At 41.2% G+C, this 21,885-nt stretch overlaps 1 pseudogene; it reads left to right on the forward strand.

The window, feature by feature from the left end:
- LOC149159608 (peptide methionine sulfoxide reductase A5 pseudogene) overlaps window positions 1–644 on the forward strand; it is a 126,912-nt pseudogene extending 126,268 nt beyond the window's left edge.
- Window positions 645–21,885: the final 21,241 nt, after the last annotated feature.

Consider the following 21,885-nt stretch of genomic DNA (forward strand, 5'->3'; position numbering starts at 1 on the left):
GGGCATAAATTCTTTCAAATAACTGGCACAATTTTGCATAGTTATTAAACCATTAAAGCTCACCATATGCAATGATTATTTCGACGACCTTACTCCATAAACCTTACATCTACTCCTTAAACGGTCTCATGATTATTTTTCAGGTTCAACTTATAGATGTCTGCACTCCCACTTTTCTTTATGAAATGGCTTCACGATTCTTCAAATAATGTATCCTTCATTAGTGTGTGTTTCCTATGGTTGGATTGGAAATTTCTGTAGCTACCCTCCCTCTTCAATGAATGCCTTCAAATCAGCAACTACATTCATCTCAGAAGGATTTCATTATTCATATACCAATTGTGAGGGTAAGTGATCGGGTGACCTGTGACGGTTGCAGAGATAAAGCCTGTTCCTGCTCCTCCTATCAGTCGCCCCAATTCTTCAACTCTATCCCTCTGTCTAAAGATCACAAGCCTAACAGGGTTGATGAACGGGAACGTATTGAGCAAGCCGGGGGCAATGTTATGTGGGCTGGAACATGGAGAGTAGGAGGTGTTCTTGCTGTATCTCGGGCATCTGGCAATCGGTTATTGAAACAATATGTTGTGGCTGAACCTGAGATTCAGGAAGCAATAATTGATGATGATTCTTGTAATTGTTGAACCTGTGTAATACACCTGCAGAACAGTAGATCAAACAAGAAAAACGAATGCAGCAATAAAAACATCAACTCAGAAAGAATGCAGAACAGAGAATTGTTAACTCAGAAAAACGTAAACAGCAAAAAAACGTCAAATTTAAAACGCTCGATTTTCCCAAATGGAGACAAATTTAGAAAAACTAAAACATGGGTTTTTTTGCCAGGTGGGTCAATTAGATAACCCAGAAACCGTTTGAGGAAATTTGTGGCGGTCTGGGAGAAATCTTCGGTTCTTTGGAGCCTCTTTTTTACCGCCGCGTGAAGAAAAACGGAAATTGAGTTAATTAACTGATAGTTTGAATGTGTGATTCAATTCCACGTGCCTGAGGAAGAGAAATCCACTCAGGTCCAATCTCCTTGGCGGCCAGATCATTCACCGTGTCACTGAATATGAGAAAAAAGATTTTTATTAAATGAACAGAGAACAATTCAAACACGGCACGTTTTGGTTGTTTGAAGTAATACGTTTTCCGCCTCCCGTCTGCCCATTTAACAATAACATAATCAAATACGGCACTTCTCCAACAGCTATTCCTATGACTCGACGTTTTGCTTGCTAAAATATCGGCACAGTGCTAATACTCAGGGATCTTGTCTTCATTAACATGTTTTGTGTACGACGTGCTTGACAGTCTGACCCTATTTTCAGCCAAAAACTCTGCATTGTTTTTCTATCCGCTCTTCACAGCATCTTGGCCTCGAATACATCTACGATTGATCTCCCTATAGTGGTGGGAAATTTCATCGGCTTTGCTGTCAGTCAAATGTTCTTTACATACACTCAATCGGCTCATATGTTGGCAATTCTTGGTGTAGATATTTTAGACAAAGTCATCACAAGCTTTGGAATGCCAATAGGTCCATTCAGATTGCATGTTCTTGTCGGATATGAAGTATCTATTGAGGTTGGCCAGCAATTTGTTACAGCCTTCACTCCTCTACATTTTTTTCTCTTCCACACACAACCACTTTCCGCAGCTAGCCCAACTTTCCGCAGCTGTTTTGTTAAACTCTAGGTTGCAGGTGTCATCAAGCAAAACAAGTCACATGGGTAGCTGGGGGAATGTTGGTACATGGATGGTGTCCTATTCATTCGATCAAATTTGATGAAAAAGACCCCGGTCAAAGGGAAGTCAAATTGTGTGTTATCACTAAGTCGCCACACTGAGTCGCTGCATGTCAAGAAAAAATAATAATTTTGAATCAATGAAATGAACAAGTTATTTTCTCACTTTTCTGAAGGTATTGATTAATTTTGGATTGATGATGAAAGATGAATGGCTAACTTTGTATCCAAGATTTTTAGCTACAGAACTGTGCACATTCCGCAGCTGTTCTCCAATTTCGTAGCTAGAAAAACCTCATTGTTCAAATCAGCCTATCTTTCTCATACAAAATCAGATTTTGATGATTTAACTAGCATTGGAAAGATCTCAACAAGATCTATACAATGAGAAATCTATCATTAGAGTTTAAAATGGCAAATAATGAAATAAATTGCTGGAAAGAAGCAACATTCAACTTGGGCACCGATTTCAAAGCAGGTATAAATTCTTTTGATTTTTCCTTTGAGAATTTGTTTCATTAATACAAATTCTTAGTTTTGTGTGTAAATACCATAACTAGAGAGATTGATCACCTCTCTCCTTTGATAATCTTACATTCCATTGCAGAAGAAGTATTAGTTTTTTTGCAGGTTCTAGGAGGAAGGACAAATGACTACAAGAGAATGGTGTCTCTCTAAGAGACCAATTTGTTTCATAAGAGGATGATCAACAACAAAGAGGAAATATGCTGATGCAAAATCAGATCCAAACACTTGAAAAACTTTCAGATACTATTGTCTCCATCACATCCATCCATCACATCCATACTTCATAATAAACCATTCACCTTATTCCACTCCATACTTTCCACTTACATTCACATACACTTTCCATCTCTTTTTGTCCATTCATAACCCACAAATAAAAGCAAGAGGCTCATTCATATGCTTATTTCCCATTGCCATTTCTACTCTCCATTGCCATCTTCCATTTTCATTTTCCATTCCTTGTCATTTTCATTCCGCAAATAAGCCCTGCTTCAATGCAAATTATTGAGTCCATAGTCCTTTGAGTCTAATTTCTTTGTAAAAACACCTTGAGGCTTGCATGCCTTAATGGCAAGTCCTCATGTTGACAAACAATGGGAATACATTAATGTCCCTTGTTCGTTAGATCTTCTAGGTGACTCGACATCAGCAAATTCATTCGTACCTAGCAAGATGTGTTTGGGCATCTTGACTCTCATTGTCATCAATGGTGAGAGTTCTCGTGTTGACTAGTGGCATCCATTAATGGCCACTAAGCCAACAATTTCCTACTATGTTCGACATCAGAACATCTTTTCACATAGTAGGAATTGTGCCAGTGAGTTTTGAAGACATGAAGACTATTATTTTCAGCATTTTGGAGCAGATTCAACAAGTTTTAGTAGAAGCAATAAAAAGTCATCTTATCTCTCTATCCATGACTCCTCTTGTTCAGCCACTTGAAGAAGAATATGATCAGAAATTTTCAGCCACTACACATACAACTCATCCATTCCAAAGGGTAAGTGAAGGTACGACATTTTCTAACTTTTGACCATAGAATTCCATAAAAAGCTAGAATGATAATTGTTGGAAAAACATTTCTCTTCCTCATTTCATAAAATTGCCAATACCATCAGTTGGGGGCGGGGGGGGGGGGGAGGGAATACATTCATATCTTGCCATGTCCATATCATATTTAGGAGCTCACATACTTCCAACATATATTAATTATTATAGTGCTATTATGAGCATACAATGGCTTTTGAAAAAGTGCTTAAAGGATAAATTGGATACAAACAAAATCATGGTTGTCACACAAGAACCAACCATCATGCAATCCAATAAAGATATACTTTGCAACAATAATCAAAATATCATTATGCAAAGTTCAATGATCAAAATAGAAGACAACAAAAAAAAAAAAAAAAATGGTTGTAACACAAGAACCAACCATGTTGCAATTCAAGTGAAACACTTTGCAGAAATATGAAGATTATCAAATGATATCATGCAAAGTTAAGCCAAAGCTCAAGGATCAAAAGAGTTAATGTAATATATATTGCATGAGGACATGCAATAGCTTTAGTTGGGGGGTATGTTGAGTCTTGAAAATGTCATTCATTTCCATTACACTTTCACTATTATGTCCATTATATCACCTCCATTTCACCCCCATTTCACTACTATGTCACCACATTCATCCCACTTTCATTATCATTGGGCCACCTTTATGTTTTTCCAATCTTTATTGTTTCTAAGCCTTTTAAGTGAATTTGTGATTAAACATTAGAAAATAATGTGCATATGCTTATACCTAACAAATGGGTTGAGATTGTTGACATGTGTAGGTTGAAAGGAGGCTTCTAGAAGACCCTTATGTGGCACTCGAAGGCCAAATTCGAATTTGGTTGGAAAGAATCATGGGATCATGAGGATATGTGTCACATCTCCTAATTGTATTGTAACTCTAAAAAGACATGTGTCTTGTCAGTTCCTATTTTGATTAGGACTCTAGAGGTAGAGGGAGAGATTCATGGACTATCATTAATGAGATGGCTCTCATCTTTTTGTATAAATAGGAGATCTCTCTCCTTCATTTGTTAGTCTTTTTAGTCCCTAGTTCTTAAGTTTTTAGTTCTTCCTTGATGGCTTTTGAAAGCTTTGGAGAACTTTGTTGTACTTTGTACTTTTGAAGAAATTGAATAAAGCTTTGATGTTCTCAACATGGAAGGGGATGTGAAGTAGATGTCATGGAGCATATTAGGATGTAAGGTAGAGTAGATTTCATTTTGTAAATATTGCTTTGTAGAATGTAAGGTAGATTAGATTTTTCATTCATGCAATTTTAATTCATGCAAGTGTGTTTAATTTTGCTTTGATTTCATAGGTGGTAGAGGGCCCCTGCCTTGTATAGTTGTCATTTAATTTTGCATTTTATTTTTCTCATGTATATTAGCTGTACATAACAAAGTTGTTTTGATTACTGTTGTTTTACATTTTTCTCATGTATATTAGCTGTACATAAATTGCTTTCAAGTTGATTGTAGATTAGTGATGCACATAGCCTTTTAATGACTAATGACATGATAGAATCATCTTGTCCTTTTGCTGAAGCAGCAAGGATACTGGGTCTCATAGTCACTAGCTCATTGTTTGGTTATTGCATTTTATTTTGATTGAACTAATGACATGATAGAATCATCTTGTCCTTTTGCTGAAGCAACAAGGATACTAGGTCTCATAGTCATTAGCTCATTGTTTGGTTATTGCATTTTATTTTGATTGAACTAGTTGTATATTCACACTTTTGTTTAAATACTAACTCCATCAATAACATGTTTTAAGTTCATTTGAAGTGCTAAGTTTTGGAAGTTACCATTAGGGACATAGGCCTTGTCTTGAAATCTTTATCCATACTTGTCCTTTAAAAGTATTCTTAAGACCTTAGAATAGGATTTCCATTTGCATTAAACACTTTAGAAAACCAACAAGAACAAAACCCCAAAAACAAACATAAACTATAAAACAACGAAGTAAGAGAAAGGTTAACTAAGCACATATAGTGCACCACACTTCATCAGTTTACGATACCCGGATTGATAATTTATGTAGAGCAATTTAAGACGCTAAATTGACTAGACAACGGCGCCAAAATGTCTAGTCAATTTAACGTCTTAAATTGCTCTACATAAATTATCAATCCGGGTATCGTAAACTGATGAAGTGTGGTGCACTATATGTGCTTAGTTAACCTTTCTCTTCGTTGTTTTATAGTTTATGTTGTTTTTGGGGTTTTGTTCTTGTTGGTTTTCTAAAGTGTTTAATGCAAATGGAATCCTATTCTAAGGTCTTAAGAATACTTTTAAAGGACAAGTATGGATAAATATTTCAAGACAAGGCCTATGTCCCTAATGGTAACTTCCAAAACTTAGCACTTCAAAAGAACTTAAAACATGTTATTGATGGAGTTAGTATTTAAACAAAAGTGTAAATATACAACTAATTCAATCAAAATAAAATGCAATAACCAAACAATGAGCTAATGACTATGAGACCCAGTATCCTTGCTGCGTCAGCAAAAGGACAAGATGATTCTATCATGTCATTAGTTCAATCAAAATAAAATGCAATAACCAAACAATGAGCTAGTGACTATGAGACCCAGTATCCTTGCTGCTTCAGCAAAAGGACAAGATGATTTTATCATGTCATTAGTCATTAAAAGGCTATGTGCATCACTAATCTACAATCAACTTGAAAGCAATTTATGTACAACTAATATATATAAGCACAACAAAATTAAATGCAAAATTAAATGAAAACTATACAAGGCAGGGGCCCTCTACCACCTATGAAATCAAAGCAAAATTAAACACACTTGCATGAATTAAAATTGCATGAATGAAAAATCTAATCTACCTTACATTCTACAAAGCAATATTTACAAAATGAAATCTACTCTACCTTACATCCTAATATGCTCCATGACATCTACTTCACATCTCCTTCCATGTTGAGAACATCAAAGCTTTATTCAATTTCTTCAAAAGTACAAAGTACAACAAAGTTCTCCAAAGCTTTCAAAAGCCATCAAGGAAGAACTACAAACTTAAGAACTAGGGACTAAAAGACTAACAAATGAAGGAGAGAGATCTCCTATTTATACAAAAAGATGAGATCCATCTCATTAATTAGAATCCATGAATCTCTCCCTCTACCTCTAGAGTCCTAATCAAAATAGGAACTGATAAGACACATGTCTTTTTAGAGTTACAATACAATTAGGAGATGTGACACATATCCTCATGATCCCATGATTCTTTCCAACCAAATTCGAATTTGGCCTTAGAGTGTGACATAAGGGTCTTCTAGAAGCCTCCTTTCAACCTATACATGTCAACAATTTCAACCCATTTGTTAGGTATAAGCATATGCACATTATTTTCTAATGTTTAACCACAAATTCACTTAAAAGGCTTAGAAATAATAAAGATTGGAAAAACATAAAGGTGGCCCAATGATAATGAAAGTGGGATGAATGTGGTGACATAGTAGTGAAATGGAGGTGAAATGGAGGTGATATAATGGACATAATAGTGAAAGTGTAATGGAAATGAATGACATTTTCAAGATTCAACATGCCCCCATTGAATATCAAAATATGCAAGCAATGGTTTAAAAAAAATGACAGGGGGATTTATGAGGAAGTATCCCACCAACTCCTCCAGACTCCATGCACATCCCCAAGTAGTGGACATCTTCACAAGGGCAAATTGGATGAACTTTTTTGAGAAATTCCGAGGGTTTGATGAGGATATTTCCCAAGAATTTTCCCACTCTTTGGTCCCCCACTAAAGAACACATGCCATTGTCACCTTTAGAGGTCTTTCCATAGAGATAACCCCTGAATTTGTTAGTAGAGTCACCACCCTTCCTCTTGGGCTGCCTTAGAGTAAGGATGAGAAACCATTTGGCCAAGTTGCCAAGAAAAACTTCTTCCAAAACAATGAAACCCTTATAGAGGATAAACATGGCATTAGAAGGGCTAGCATACCATATCCTTGGGATGAGGTTAGCTACCAAATAATCAAGTATATTTCCTGTGAGGGGAGGTACATCATTGTCTATGGTTATCACTTTAGAATCCTTCATGAATTAAGGTATGGCATGGACACTCCAGCCCCTCAAAAGCTCAGCATCCCCTACTTCCTCCTGCAATCCCTCATTGACTCCAGCACTAAAGTAAAAGTAGGAAATTCATAACAGCTAGCTCACCATGCATTAATTAAAATTTTAGTGGAAGAATCCCTCCATACATTTACACTCCCTATAGCATGGGAAATCTTCCGAAACATAACAGCTGAGGATGACATAAAATCTCTAACCTATGATATCAGTCCTACTGGCAGTGAGGAGGAAGAGCAGCAAGGGGGAGAAGGTGATGCAACCGGTGACTTAGCAGAACAAGAAAGGAAGGAGGAAGAAACTAAGATAGAGGAGGAGCAAGCTGAAGAAACAGAGTAGGAAGAAACAGAGACAAAAAAAAGAGACAGAAGGAGGAGAGAAAGATTCAGAAAAGATAGAACAAGGAGAAGTATCCCCTGAGACTCTAAAAAGAGAGGGAGCAGCTGCTCTCACTTCCCTCGGTACACCAATCAAGCCAAAACAAAAGAGGAAAAGGAAAGCCTCCATGTATTTCAGGGCTGGGAAGAGCACAAGAATCAAAACAGGGAAACCTCAACCTTCTTCAAAAGTGCCAATTACAATTGAAGATTCACCCTCTTCCCAAGGAAAAGAATCCCTTTCCAAGGCACCTATCACATATGAGAGGGGGACTCCTAGATCTCCCACATGGAAAGAAAAGGTAGAACTACAAAACCCAAAAACAGTCCTACATGAGGCTCAGACAGTTCTACAGGAGACACTGTCAAAACTACAAGAGACCCAAAAGCTGGAGAAAGAAATGGAAGGATAGCCATAGGTAAAGGAGGAAGAAACAGAGCTACAAGAACCTGATCCCCAGCCTAGTCTTGCCTCCTACTACAATCTTCTTGAGGGACGAAGAATAATTCCACAAAAATTTGCAATTCCACTATTCTTTGAATTAGATAAAGAGAGAATAAGAACATATAGGTGGATGCAAATAGCCAAATCCAAAGGAGTTGAGGATATTGGCCATATGGAGAACAAACTCAGAGAAATGGGTAGAGAGTTGAGTGCTATCAGACATAGGGAAGCAATTACAAGAAGCCAACTTGAAACAGAAAATGAATTGCTAAGGAGGCAGCTGCAAGAGAAAGAGACCCAGCTAGCATGCATGGCCAGCTTATCCATGGAGGCATTGCAATGTAGAACACTAGCAAAATCCTATGGCCTATATCTCAAGGACCAATGGTTGCAATTTTAGATAAAGACTTTGGCACAAAGAGGCACAATGCCTTTCCAAGATTACAGGCAGTTTATGGACCTATGTGACCAAAGCACATCAGAGGATAAGGCAAAGATGGTAGAATTCTACCTACATAACATGGCCCTCACAGACATGAATGTGTGGGACCCCAATGCCAGGCTAGGGGACCTGCAACTAATGGCCATGGCCTCATGGATGAACCATGAAGAGTTAAGGGCAACAGAAATAAGAAGATTGATGATAAAAGAGTAGAATGAGCCATTAATGATCATAGCAGAGCCATCAGATCCCATGGCACTCATCAGCACACATAACTTTCTTTCCAATAATCCTCAGATTGCCCCTAGATATATAAGTGATCAGGCAAAAGCCATTGCACTCTTTGAGGATATGGAAAGGCTACTTGGGGATGACTATGTGCATGCATGTATGAGGAGATGGAACACTTTACCACACAATCTGCAGATCAGGGAATATCGTTCCCCCATGAGGATGAAAGAGGCATTAAAGAGAGTGCCAATGTAGAAGCGCTCCATCCAGAGGCTAAAGGTCAACTGGATTAGCCTCAAACTAAGTCCCCCACTACTATTAGACATGTTGGAAGGAAAAAGAGAAGAGCAAGAGCAAGAGCAGTGGGAAGAGATAGACAGAAAGGCAGGATTTTATGGCAAGGAAGAGGAGACCACATCAGAAGCTTGGGATGTTAGGGAGGCCACCAGAGCCATAAAAGATGAGGAGATGGACTAAGTTGCTCAGAGGATGAGCAACACTTTCAGTAGGGGAGTGATGATGAGCCCCATAAATGGGTAATTATATGGGCTCATTTTACCTCCTAACCTAGTCAAATGAACCATTCTCTTAGCTTATTACATGATTTTCTGATTATATTTATGCTTATAGAGTGAGTTGAATTAGTTATGATGCCATGTGGTCTAACATGTGTTTAATGTAGATTATTGATGAATTTTGGGGTCAAAGTCAGAGATCTAGTGGACAAATGGCAACAATAACACGAAGTGGACAAAGGAGAGGACTTATAGTAGGGAACCCCCCTCATTTATTACTCCTCACTTCAAATTCCCCTTCATTCAACTCGGAGTACAAGCAGCAAGTCATGCACTAGTAGGCAGCCGAGCAAGTGGAGGATGACTAATGATTATCTCGAGTTTTGGAAGCCAAACCTCCCTGATTTTTAGGAAGATGTTGGTAGCTTCAATTGAATAAGTAGAGAGGCCTAGGGCCTCACTAGGGTCAGATTTTTTGTTGTCTTTTTGCTTATGTAAACTCTGCTAAACTTTGAGCTTATTATTTTTGTGACAGTTTCATGTAATCTTGTTATTGTTTTGAAATAAAGATGGAATCCTTTTTGAGTTAGCACTAAGTTACCTGAGAGAGCTGAAGCTCTTGCGTTAGGGCCCAATCCAAGTAACCAAGCTCCTCTTTACTTGTATTTGTATGTTTATTTCAGTTTGTATATTAGGTTGTTGTTAGATGTATTTATTTTATGGTTAATAACAGATTGCTTTTGATGATTCAGTAGTTTGCTTCCATTTGTGCTTTCTATAGTAGGTTAAGCAGTGATAAAGAAAAGATCCAAAAGGCTAGCAACAGTGCCTTGGCCTTTCTTCCTCCCTTTGGGACCATGATTTGAGACAAATACCCTCTTGCTGCTCCAAAAACACAGATTTTCCTCATTCATAGGACTTCTAGTGTTTGCAGCTTTTTAGTTGTTTAATAGTCTAGTTTTCTTTGCTTCAGAACTTCTTCATCATGCTCACTTCTTTATTTACAATAGTCTTCTTTCATGCTTTCCTTTATTGCAGAATTCCTCAACATTTAATTTCATAGATCATAGTTTAGACTATTTTGATGCAAAACTCTGTTTTCCTATATGCACTTCTTTCATTGCTTTCTTGATCTTATTGGTTAACTGTCAGTTGTTTATGCAGCAGATATCTTCTAGCAGCAGGCTAGCCTAGCATCCATTCCATCCTCCATCTGATCCATGCCCTACAGTTTGCCAAAGTCTCCCCTCAATTTTGCCTTAGTTTCATGCATTTTTCATAGAATTTATTCCTCTCTCCTTGAGAAAATCCAATCATATTTCTCTCTCCTGATGATTCTTGATAGACCCTAGGTGCCCTAACACCTCATTCCAACCCTCATCCACCTTTTCCACCCACTATCACACCCTCAAAACAGCCAAAAATTCTCTCGACCTCCTCCTGTAGGCCTCCTGTAGAACGTTGTTTTTCCTCCTGTAGATTTCCTGTGTCCTCCTCTAGATTTTCCTGTAGGATTTCTTTTGAAGGCCGAGTGTGGGAAAATTCTCCAGAAGGTCACATGAGACCTCCTAGGACCCAACCACACCATTTTACATCCTCTCAAGTCCCAAAACCACCCTTCAACACCACCTATTCGTTGTCACATTCACAAACAATAAATTACATACATGTCAAATTCACATAAAAATACATGAAAAACCAAAAAGATGTTTTCTGCTCATTTACTTCTAGAAATAGCTTAGTTAGATGTTGTTTACTTCTTTGAATAGATAATGGCATTATTTTCATGGTTTTCATAGTGCTTTCTGCAAAAGTAGGATTAGTTGGTTAATTAGGATTTACGAGGTTTGCTTTGCATTTCAGTCTTTCTCCTTTCTACAGTTAGAGTAGCATCTGTAGAGTAATCTCTCTCCTTTCATCACATATAGAGCTTCTTCTGGAATCCATAGAAGTTTGATTGAGCTCCTAGTGATCTTGTGCCAATTGACCAAGTGACAACCTACAGTAAGAACTAGTACTTGTGCATACAGCACCGACGCTTCCAAGTTTGTTACGAACTACCGAGTTGATAAGAGTAAAGAAGGTAGCCCAGGAGTTGCAACATTATTACTGCAATATTGGTGCTCACCATTGAGTTTTTAGTAGGCACGACCATAAGCTACAGTGAGGCCGAGTGACGTTTCCTCAAGGAACCGCGAGGTAAGTATATTAAATCTTTGAACACTTGGATTAAAATGCTATTGTGTGAAAAGTGGGTTACGTGAATAAATTAATGTTTGGGACTACGCGGAGCGGGAAGATCTACAAAAGTGGAAGTGGTGGAGGATTAGAAACCAGTCCCTTAATTTCACCCTCGTGGGAGAGCGAGGAAGAGCTCGCGAAGGTTTCTTCGAGAAGCGTAGTCAATTTGATAAGGCAGCGAATTTTGCGTTTACCACCTCCACCCACACCACCACCCGCTTCACCCTCCTCACTTCCATCTCCACCCACCCCACCTCTACCACCACCATAGTTCAGTATGGCAGGTGCAATCAAACTATCCATATTCAGAGGAGTGGGGAATGAAGATCCGGACCAATTCTAGTTCATGGTAAGAGCAGTATGGGAACCGCAAGGCGTCGAGGATGACAATATTAAGAAGGCTACGCTGGTGAGTGCACTGCAGGATCGCACATTAACATGATATATCAAGAATTCTAATGACCACCGAAATGCAGGAATCGCAGAGGTCCAGGCCGCGCTAAACAGGGAATTTAGCAGGCCAAAGTCAAAAACACAATCAGTCATTGGGTTTAAGGAGATCATGATGCTCCCGAGCGAGACCCCTAGGACTTGGATCAAAAGCTGAAGAGTACGATTCGCGAAGCCAATATGACGTTGACAGATGGACAACATCACGCATGGTTTGTAGCATCTCTGATATCGCACTTAAGGATGGTGTTGTCACAACAAAAACTTTCCACCCAGGCCGAAGCGTTGGAGATGGAAATGAGATTACATGAGACCCCTATACAAGATCCTGGGTTGGGAGTCCAACAAATCCATGCGCAACTGCAGAACATGTGTCTGGAAATGCAAATTTTGAAACAGGACAGGACACCTCGGCCGGAGGCGCGTGAGGAAGTATGGTGCATAAAATGCAAAGGCCAAGGGCATGACAAGGATCACTGTCCAATGTTCGCGAACTGCTTGGCAGGAGGAGGGATGATGTCGTTGAGACCAGAGGCACAGGCAGGGCCGAGCGTGGTACTTACATTATGGTGCGCAACCTGTCAGATAGGAGGGAAACACCCTACGGATAATTTTCATCTATTGCAGAAGTATACACAGATGTCCCAACAATTGTTTTGTAATTTCTGCAGGTCGGTAGGCCACGATGAATGCACTTGCCAAAGTTACGAACTAATGATGGATTGAATCCCTGCCTATATGGTGTAGACCGAAACACGAGCCCTCGACCCAAATGCAGGGATGGCACGCGCTAGATTTCTAGGGCGCGAACGAGGACGAGGCAGAATGGGACCAGGAAGGGGTCGCGGACAACTAATTTGTTACAATTGCAGAGGGCCAGGGCACTATGCCCCCCACTGTACCAACCCAACAAGGACATCATATTTGTATTATGCTCAGTTTGATCATGAGGCAGAAGATTGTCCTTCGCTGATCGTAAGGATGTGTGAAAAAGGGGTACTCTAGCCCCCTCCGACTCAAAATTTACAAATGACGAGGTTTGAGCCATGCAAAGAAGACCCGATTGTAAACATAATGCTCAGGAGTGGTATGACCATGGGAGATGATAAGGGGAAGCAACCAGACGAAAGTGCATGGGTTCATAGGGCTCCTACAAAGGAACCCGAGTTTGATTTAGAATGTGCGAAGGAGACATTCATGGAAGCTAAGAAGAGCTTCACGGAGGCCTCCACTTCAAGTAGTAAGGATCAACTAGAACCAGGAATGGATCCTTCAATGCTCGCTACCTTTCTGAAGACATAAATGAAAATGTTGTGCGACAGCAAAGTAGTCAAAGGACTACAAGAACTTATCACTAGATGCGCGGGGTTAGGAGAACCACCCATGGTCCAGAAACTAGGGAAGCATGCATTGTGCACCGGAAGGGAAATGAGGTTGACTACGCAGATTGGCGAGTATGAAATGGATCAGGTAATCCTAGATCTAGGTTCGGAAACGAATGTAATACCAAAGCAAACATGGGAACGCATGGGTAGACCTGCGTTACAATGGTCCCCTATTCAGTTATGAATGGCGAACCAATTGAAGATTTTTCCCATGGGAAGATTGCAAGGGGTAACCATAAATATTGAAGGGGCGAGCGTGTAGGCGAATTTTGAAGTGATAGATATTGTTGATGAAAGTAATCCCTATCCCGCACTACTGGGAATAGAATGGGCCGCCGATATGAACGGAGTCATAAATTTGAAGAAGCGCAAAATGATCTTTGAGAAAAGTCACTACAAGTAGTAGTATCGTTGGATCTAGCCGAAGGAGCGCAATACGCTGAACCGGTGTGCGACATTCATAGGGATGACGATCTCGATTCTACTTACAAGATAACCGTGCGAGAACAAGATTGGGTGAATCCGACTCTAGATGGGAGACTTTCGTGGGAACGCAAAATCTCCTACACTTCAGATTCAGACAAAGAAGTAAAGCGATGGCAGAATCAACTGCATGAAGTAAAAATTCTTAATTGCAACATGATGGTTAGATCACTGCGGTGCATGAAAACAGAGGCAAGGGAGCTGCCGACATATGATGGATTGTCAGTGGTGGATGAATTTATGAGAAAATTTGAAAGCGCAGTACTAGAACAGTAGTGGTTTGATGCGCTAAAGTGGGCATTGTGCGCAACACATGCATGATGGTGGGGTACACATCAAGGAAATTTTGAGGACTAGCGTAGATGCAAAAGGATGATGTGCCTACGATTTGGGAAACCGCAAATATGGCGAGCAGACAAATATGACGGATGAGATGATCCACACACGCACCTCGTAAAATGGACCAAGGTCTATGGGGAAGAGCCATAGATGGAATGGGTACATTTATTCTACCATACCCTGGATGTCATACCCATGAACTAGTATATTGAGACAAAGTTTCGCCGTGGTATGGGTGAATGGGATGTATTGCGTGAAGGATTTTTGTTAACGTTCACATTTGAAGACCATTGGTCAGGTACTGTTGACGATGGGCTGCAAGTAGCAAAAGCAGCTATCTTCGAAATACTACAGGCGCTAATGGAAGTACTTCAGCCAGCATGGGTGACATAGTTAAGCAGCACCCTAGAATGTTATAACGTGCATGTTGAGGAGGATGATGAGGACCCATGAAATATTAATATTCCAGAAACATAAGGATGTCTTGAAGTTCACGAACCATCAATTGAGGATCCCGACATCACCGCACCGCTAAAAACAAAGCAGGTAAACATTGGAACGGAAGCGAAGCCAAAGTATGCAACGCTGGGGGACTATTGGGATGATGCTACAATGGACAAGGTCACTGAGTTACTCCGCGAATACCAAGACTTGTTCTCGACCAAAATTATAGACTTAAAAGGGATCATTGGCGACCTAGGAATGATTGAACCAGTAGAAGAATCCGACTGGCTGAGTCCTATGGTAGTACAATAGAGAAAACAAAAAGGCGAAATAAGAATATGCGTGGACCTTAGGAAGTTGAACGACGCCTATGTACATGATCCATTCCCGACACCATTCACAGATGAAGTACTGGAAAATGTTGGCGGTCAGGAAATAAACTCATTTATGGATGGCTTACCATCAGATCAAGATCGTGCCAGAAGATAGGAGAAAAACGACCTTCGCGACAGAATGGGGCCACTTTCAATACACCGTTATGCCGTTTGGACTGAAAAATGTGCCAGCTATCTTTTCACGCATCGTGGTGGCCGCGTTCAAAGAATACATTCATAAGTTCTTGGAGGTCTATCTGGATGATTGGACTATCTTTGGATTAGTTAAATACCATGTAGCGAGCTTACGCTTGATGCTGGATACTTGCCGCTGACACCAGATTGCGCTGAACCTAAAGAAGTGCACATTCCTCGTTCCCTTTGGAAACCTACTGGGACATGTGATCTGCAAACAAGGCCTAATGGTGGACCCTACGAAGATTGTCGTTATTCTGAATTTGGAAGCACCGTGAAGTGTTAAACAACTACGCGCTACTTTGGGGCACACTGGATACTATAGGAAGTTCATCAAAAGTTATGCCCAGATAATAGCGCCGATGGAAAAACTATTGAAAAAGTATGCTACATATTGTTGGAATGATGACTGCATGAAGATTTTGGATGTCCTGAAGGGGAAACTGGCCTTTGCTCTAATCCTGGTCTTCCCAAAATGGGATGTGGAATTTCATGTACATGTTGATGCGTCATGTATTGCGTTGGGAGCCGTACTCACATGGGAATGCGTGGAGGGCGTAGATCACCCGATCGCGCTTGCAAGTCAGAGACTGTCCAAAGAAGAAAAGAACTACTCTACCACTGAGCAAGAAGGGTTGGTAATGGTGTACACGCTCCAAAAATATCGACACTATTTACTTGGCGGACATTTCAAGATGTATACCGACCATTCCGCGTTGAAATACCTGGTGAACAATCCTATGTTGGGGGGGCGAATATGCAGATGGATTTTACTGTTTCAAGGATATGATTTTGAGGTCATAGTCAAGTCGAGACTCCTAAATGTAAGACCAGATCACTTGTCATGAATTGAGATGGGCGAGGAACCAACAAATTTGGAGGAGGGAGTACCTGATGCATAGCTCTTTGCACTACGCATCGCGGATGAACACTTCGAGGATATAATCCATTTTCTAGCAACAGGGACTGCGCTGAAAGAATACTCAGTCCAACAGAAGAAGGAATTGGTGGTGTGCGCGATGGACTTTTCTATCATCACAGGGCACCTCTACAAAATGGGAAATGATGAGATATTGCGAAGATACGTACCTGAATTTGAACGAGGTCAGATCCTCGCGGAAGCACATGGGGGTGCTGCAGGAGGACACTATGCAGGATGTGCGACTGCACAAAAAATTCTCCGCGTAGGGTTATGGTGGCCAACCCTGCACTAGGATTCGAAAGCGCACTATAGGACTGCGATATATTTCAAAGGACTGGAAAACCATCACGAAGGGATGAGATGCCACTAAACCCAAAAATGACACTACAGTCATTTTAAAAATGGGTAATCGACTATGTGGGACCGATCAAACCTCAGGGAAAAACAAGGGCATGCTACATTATCACCGCGACAGAGTAACTGACACGATGGGCAGAAGCACAACCAGTCAAGGACTACACGGCCGCTACGGCTGCGAAGTTTTTGTTTGAAAATGTGTTGACATGATTTGGTTGTCAGAAAATTCTAATGAGTGACCACGGAACACATTTCTTGAATGAAACCATCAACACATTCACAAAGGAGTTCCAGGTGTATCATCAACAAAGTACATCGTACCACTCGAAAGCTAATGGGACAGTAGAAGCATTCAACAAAATACTGGAGACTGCATTGACCAAAGTATGTAATGTGCAGTGAAGCCACTAGGACTTGTGCGTACCTATCGTATTATGGGCGTATAGGACAATGTGCAAAAAATTGACGGGACAAACACCTTTCCGGTTAGTCTACGACACAGAAGCTGTCATGCCGATGGAATACATCGTACATAGTCTGCGAATAGCAGCGCTCATAGGCATGATGGACCGCAATGCCCTGGATGAAAGGATCGCACAACTGGAAGAACTCGAGGAAGAATGGTTTCTGGCTGGATTTCATCAGCAGGTCCAAAAGTAGTGTGAAAAGCCCTGGCACGATTGCCATATCAAGTTGTGCACCTTCAAGGTCAATGACTTGGTACTGTTGTACAACATTAAGTTTGAAAAATTCCCAGGAAAATTCAGAATGCACTGGCTAGGACCATACGTGGTTAAGGAGGTCACAGACGACGACATCGTCCAACTAGTCAAACTAAATGGAGAACCCTTCCCAGGCAAAGTAAACGGTAGCCGCTTGAAGCCCTACATGGGTGGGCTAACTATCTGACTAACTGACCGAAGCACAGTCTCCGCCTGAGGAGCTGGACCAGGGTGCGAGACTATAAACACACGCAGCAGATGCCAGTACCAAGGTAAGGACATAATGCAGACACAGATGATTCAGATGCCAGAATACAGTAGGTTCAACACGTAGCAACTCAGTGCGCTGCGGACACCAAGAGCATTCGGGACTAGTTGGAGGGACTCCGCGCTAAGATCTTCGCACTGACAGAGTGACTTGAGGATGAGTCATGATGTTTGTGTTGGGGGCCTATTGGTCATGGAATCCCCTCACAGCATGTTTTGGGGCTCAAGACCCAAGTTTTGGGTCAAGTGTATTGTAAGACTCCGTGAATTGTGGGCACGGAGTGCGAAGTATAGGTTGAGTCATAGGGTTTTCCACCCTAAGTTTTGTAATGTAATGTAATGGAATGGAATTGTATAAATAGAGCGAGGCTCTAAGTGTAAAAAAAATCATAATAACATAGAGAATCTAATGGATAGGATGAGATAGCGAAGCATAAGGCAAGAGTCTAAGTGTTCTTGGGTCGTAGTTGTAGGAAGAGGCTCTATAGCTGAGTGCACAGAGGCCTAGTAGTGTCTGCAGCTCAGCGCGCGGACCCCTCCAGCTGAGTGCGCAGGGTGGAGTTGAGTCTGTAACCAAGGAAGAAGAATAATAAAGAGAAGTTGATTCTTATTTCTGTGTATTTGTGGTGCATTGTCTTATTTACATCTATATTGGTTTGTTTTATTGCACGCACTGTTATGATTTCTGAATATGCTGTAACAATCAGTAATCTTTGATCCACAAGTTAAGTAATCGAGTAATAATAGATTAAATAACACAAGACTTGGGTATTATACAAGTTGTGCCTTGAGTAGGACTGCGCGGAAGCAACATCGCAAATTGCGAAGGAATAACAAGTGCGCGTAGCGACGTGTTCGCAGGGTCAAACTGCGTATCTCCAAAAGCTCATCAAACATTCCCAGGGTGTAGAAACCTAGTTCTGACACCCTCCCATACTACTTTTGGTGAGACCTCAGTCCGCACTCCGCGGACTATTGCTGAAAGGGCCAGTAGTATCGGGATTTGCTTGGCTAAATCACTTCTGAACCTGGTAAGGCCCATACATGCCAACATTGTGGAACGCCATTGTCGGTGGGGTGTTTGTGTCAAGGGCATGACTATCTTGCTTGTTGATCTAGAGAGGCTAGAGACACAGGTTGTTGCCGCAGCTATGCTACGAGTCTTGGATAGCTAGGCATTCCACCACATCACTGGTGGGCAGATAATGTTGGTTGAGAGTGTTTTGGCCAGGACCTACTATGGGTGGGCCCAGATGATGCTGTCGTCGGTGAAACGACAATTGAGTCTTTGCAGGAGGTAGGTGAATCGTGATTGTGCTTTTGGTACAGTATGGTGTGTGTTCTTCTTTGAGAAGATACCCACTATCCGTCCTCATGTATAGATCTAGGATGGGGGCCCACAGGAGCCCAAGATGTGATGTTGGGTGCAACTACTGCGAAAAGGAGGGCGAGGGGGAGTCGGATGCATGTTCCAACCTGGGTTTTTTGCATATTTGGGATCAGATGCCCCTTTACATTGACGATTACCCTTATAGTGGGATGAACTATCAAGGAGATCCTAACTTGCCACTTATTGCCAGGCGAGCATGGGGACCAAACGGTAAGTATTAAATTGTTATTCTTATGGCACATTTCATATTTTTATCACATGTATATGGTACTGAGTGTAAAATATGTTGTATGAAAACATAGCACTAGTAAAGCCTACAGGATATGCAGGTTGAGCCGTAGCGCCCGGGGCTACAGATCGGGGGACATCATCATCACATTAGGGTACAAAGGATACTACGCTACTTGTTAATTTGCAACGTAGGTTTGATGTACTCTTGACCGGAGTTTCAAAATGTGAATGGCATGACTTAGAGGATTGATACACATATGAGTGCATTGATCTTCCCTCAGAGTGGTGAGGTATCATGCGGTGCATGGTGATGGCTAGTCGAGAAATACGTGATCTATGTGCAGGTGGAGTAGAGCCTTTGGCATGAGATCCACCGGACGGTGACTAGATGCAGGGACACATGGGTCCATTGATTGTGATTTTTGTAACATGCTATGGGCATGTTGAATGTATTTAGAGCTATGGCTCCAAATTCTTTTATGATACATAATATGATTATGCATTTTATATGACGATGATGGTTCGCCATTTTTTGTTTATGGTTATCTTCTGTGGTATACATGTGATAGATGCCAATCTAGAATGTTGTTTGCGATGGTATCTACATAGTGATTCTGGGCTCTAGGAACATGACTAAATGTAATGGTTTCAAATTCACGTACCAAGAGCTTAACTCATAGATATTTTCTAAATAGGACATGGTTATGCACATGATACACACCATTCAATTGCATGACAAGTAGTAAGGAATCTAAACTAACATGAAGATGAAGGATGCGATGAGCAATGTCATCGACTAACAAACCTATCACTGCATCATATTCGCCCTGATTATTCGTGGCAGATCCAATTCACACGCTATTCGAAAGGACTAACGTATGCAAGGGGGTAAAAATGGCCCAGGTTGCTGAGGCTAGATTCTGAGAAAAGCAACTTGCACTATCGGCATAACCGATATACAATGTGGATGATGGATCCATCTGAAAGGTGCAAAAGACAATGGATGAGATGATGCAATCTACCTAACTTCATGGCAGAAATAAAGACATGCAAATCAAAGGGATGTGCTATGAGTGAAATTTCTTGAGGTAGAGCACATTGGGAGAATTAGGAAGGAAATGGCCTTTGAAATCCTCTAAAGAAATGCCCCCTTTCTTAAGTGCAGGGGTAATTAGGGGTAGACATAGCTTCCATGGTGTCCTCATCAGGCGGGGAGATGGGCAGATGGGAGGAAGACTGACTACATGATGTGGCGACATTACCTGGTGCATCAACCTAAGAGAGAAGGTTCACATATGCATCATCTTGAATGGTAGACGACGAGCTAGTAGATGGAGGATCTACAGATGTTGAGACCTGGGATTCTGTCGAAAGAGGTTCGATAGAAGCACACACAAAAACCTCAGAAAGGTTTTCCTACAAGGAACTCAAGGATGACAACAGGTAAAGGATGTGGCCTATGGTGTCCGTCATTTTGACATCAGGGGGAGGGATCAAGATGGTGGGACCAAAGTCTCCCTGTTCTGGTTGATTAGTGGTACCAGAATCCAAAAATAGAGGAGTAGATGATCCACTACGAGTGGCCTCGTATTCGTAAATTGCACCAAGTAATTCGCGAAATTCATTGAGACAAGGGCAACAATGGGAATAGTGACCATGATGATCACACAGGGCACAAGGGTGATTTTTGCACAATGTTTTGAGTTTCTTGGGTGGGACCAGTAAGTTAACATGGACTTCCATGATATTTGATTCAGGGAATGATTCATGAACGAAAGGTTTAAGTTGAGGAAGTTCAAGACAATTTTTGGTGGTGTGCCCAATAACTTTACACAAAGCGCACGAGGGTGACGAATTTGGGGCCTTAGGGGATGGAGTAGCTTGGGGAGCCTTGTCCTTAAGTTATTTCCTCTTAGCTTTGCCCCCCTAGCTAGATGCTTTCACAACAGGAGTGGGTTCCTATCGAGGTTTTGATGGAACTGAAGCAGTAGCAGGGGTCGTGGGGACCAGTTGAACTAAGGTCAAAGCATGATAAGGTCTTAGTTGACTAGGTGTAATGCTTGCAGGGGGGATCAATGTACCATAATGGGATCCCTAGAGTCATGTTCGAAAGGACCAATGAAGCCATGACAGGGATAGAAAATATTCTCGGAGGGGGAAATAAGAAAGGTATCTATCCTACAGGATAATGTCCTGGCGGAATAGTTCCTGGATGATTGAGACCTGGAGGAACAGTTCCTAGCAGAAACATAGGAGATGCACCCACAAATGGAGGAGGTCTTGGGGGGTGGATCCAGAGGCCTCAGCCGAAAGGGCAACAATAGGGTGCTAAGGAGGTGGCTATTGGTCAGGTGTACCGGACTGCTTAAGGGAAGCCTGTGACACTTGTAACATGAAAACACTCATAGAGTTAGGGTTTGATATGGGAGGGGGAGGAACAGGGAAAGAACCCAATAATGAGGAATCTTTTAGACTCCAAGTGAAACACTGGTGGGAGGATTTGAAGACTGTTTGTCAAACATTGATGAGACAATGGACTCAGGAGAGGTCATGGATGTCGGCCCGTAGTAAGTCAACTGATAGATGGTAACGATCTTCCCTTCATGGGGGAACACATCTTGCAAAACACTGTA

The sequence above is a fragment of the Pinus tabuliformis genome, chromosome 5_2 (assembly GCF_031772625.1).
Source record: "Pinus tabuliformis cultivar Carrire ecotype Pingquan chromosome 5_2, CPIR1, whole genome shotgun sequence".
NCBI classification, from domain to species: domain Eukaryota; kingdom Viridiplantae; phylum Streptophyta; class Pinopsida; order Pinales; family Pinaceae; genus Pinus; species Pinus tabuliformis.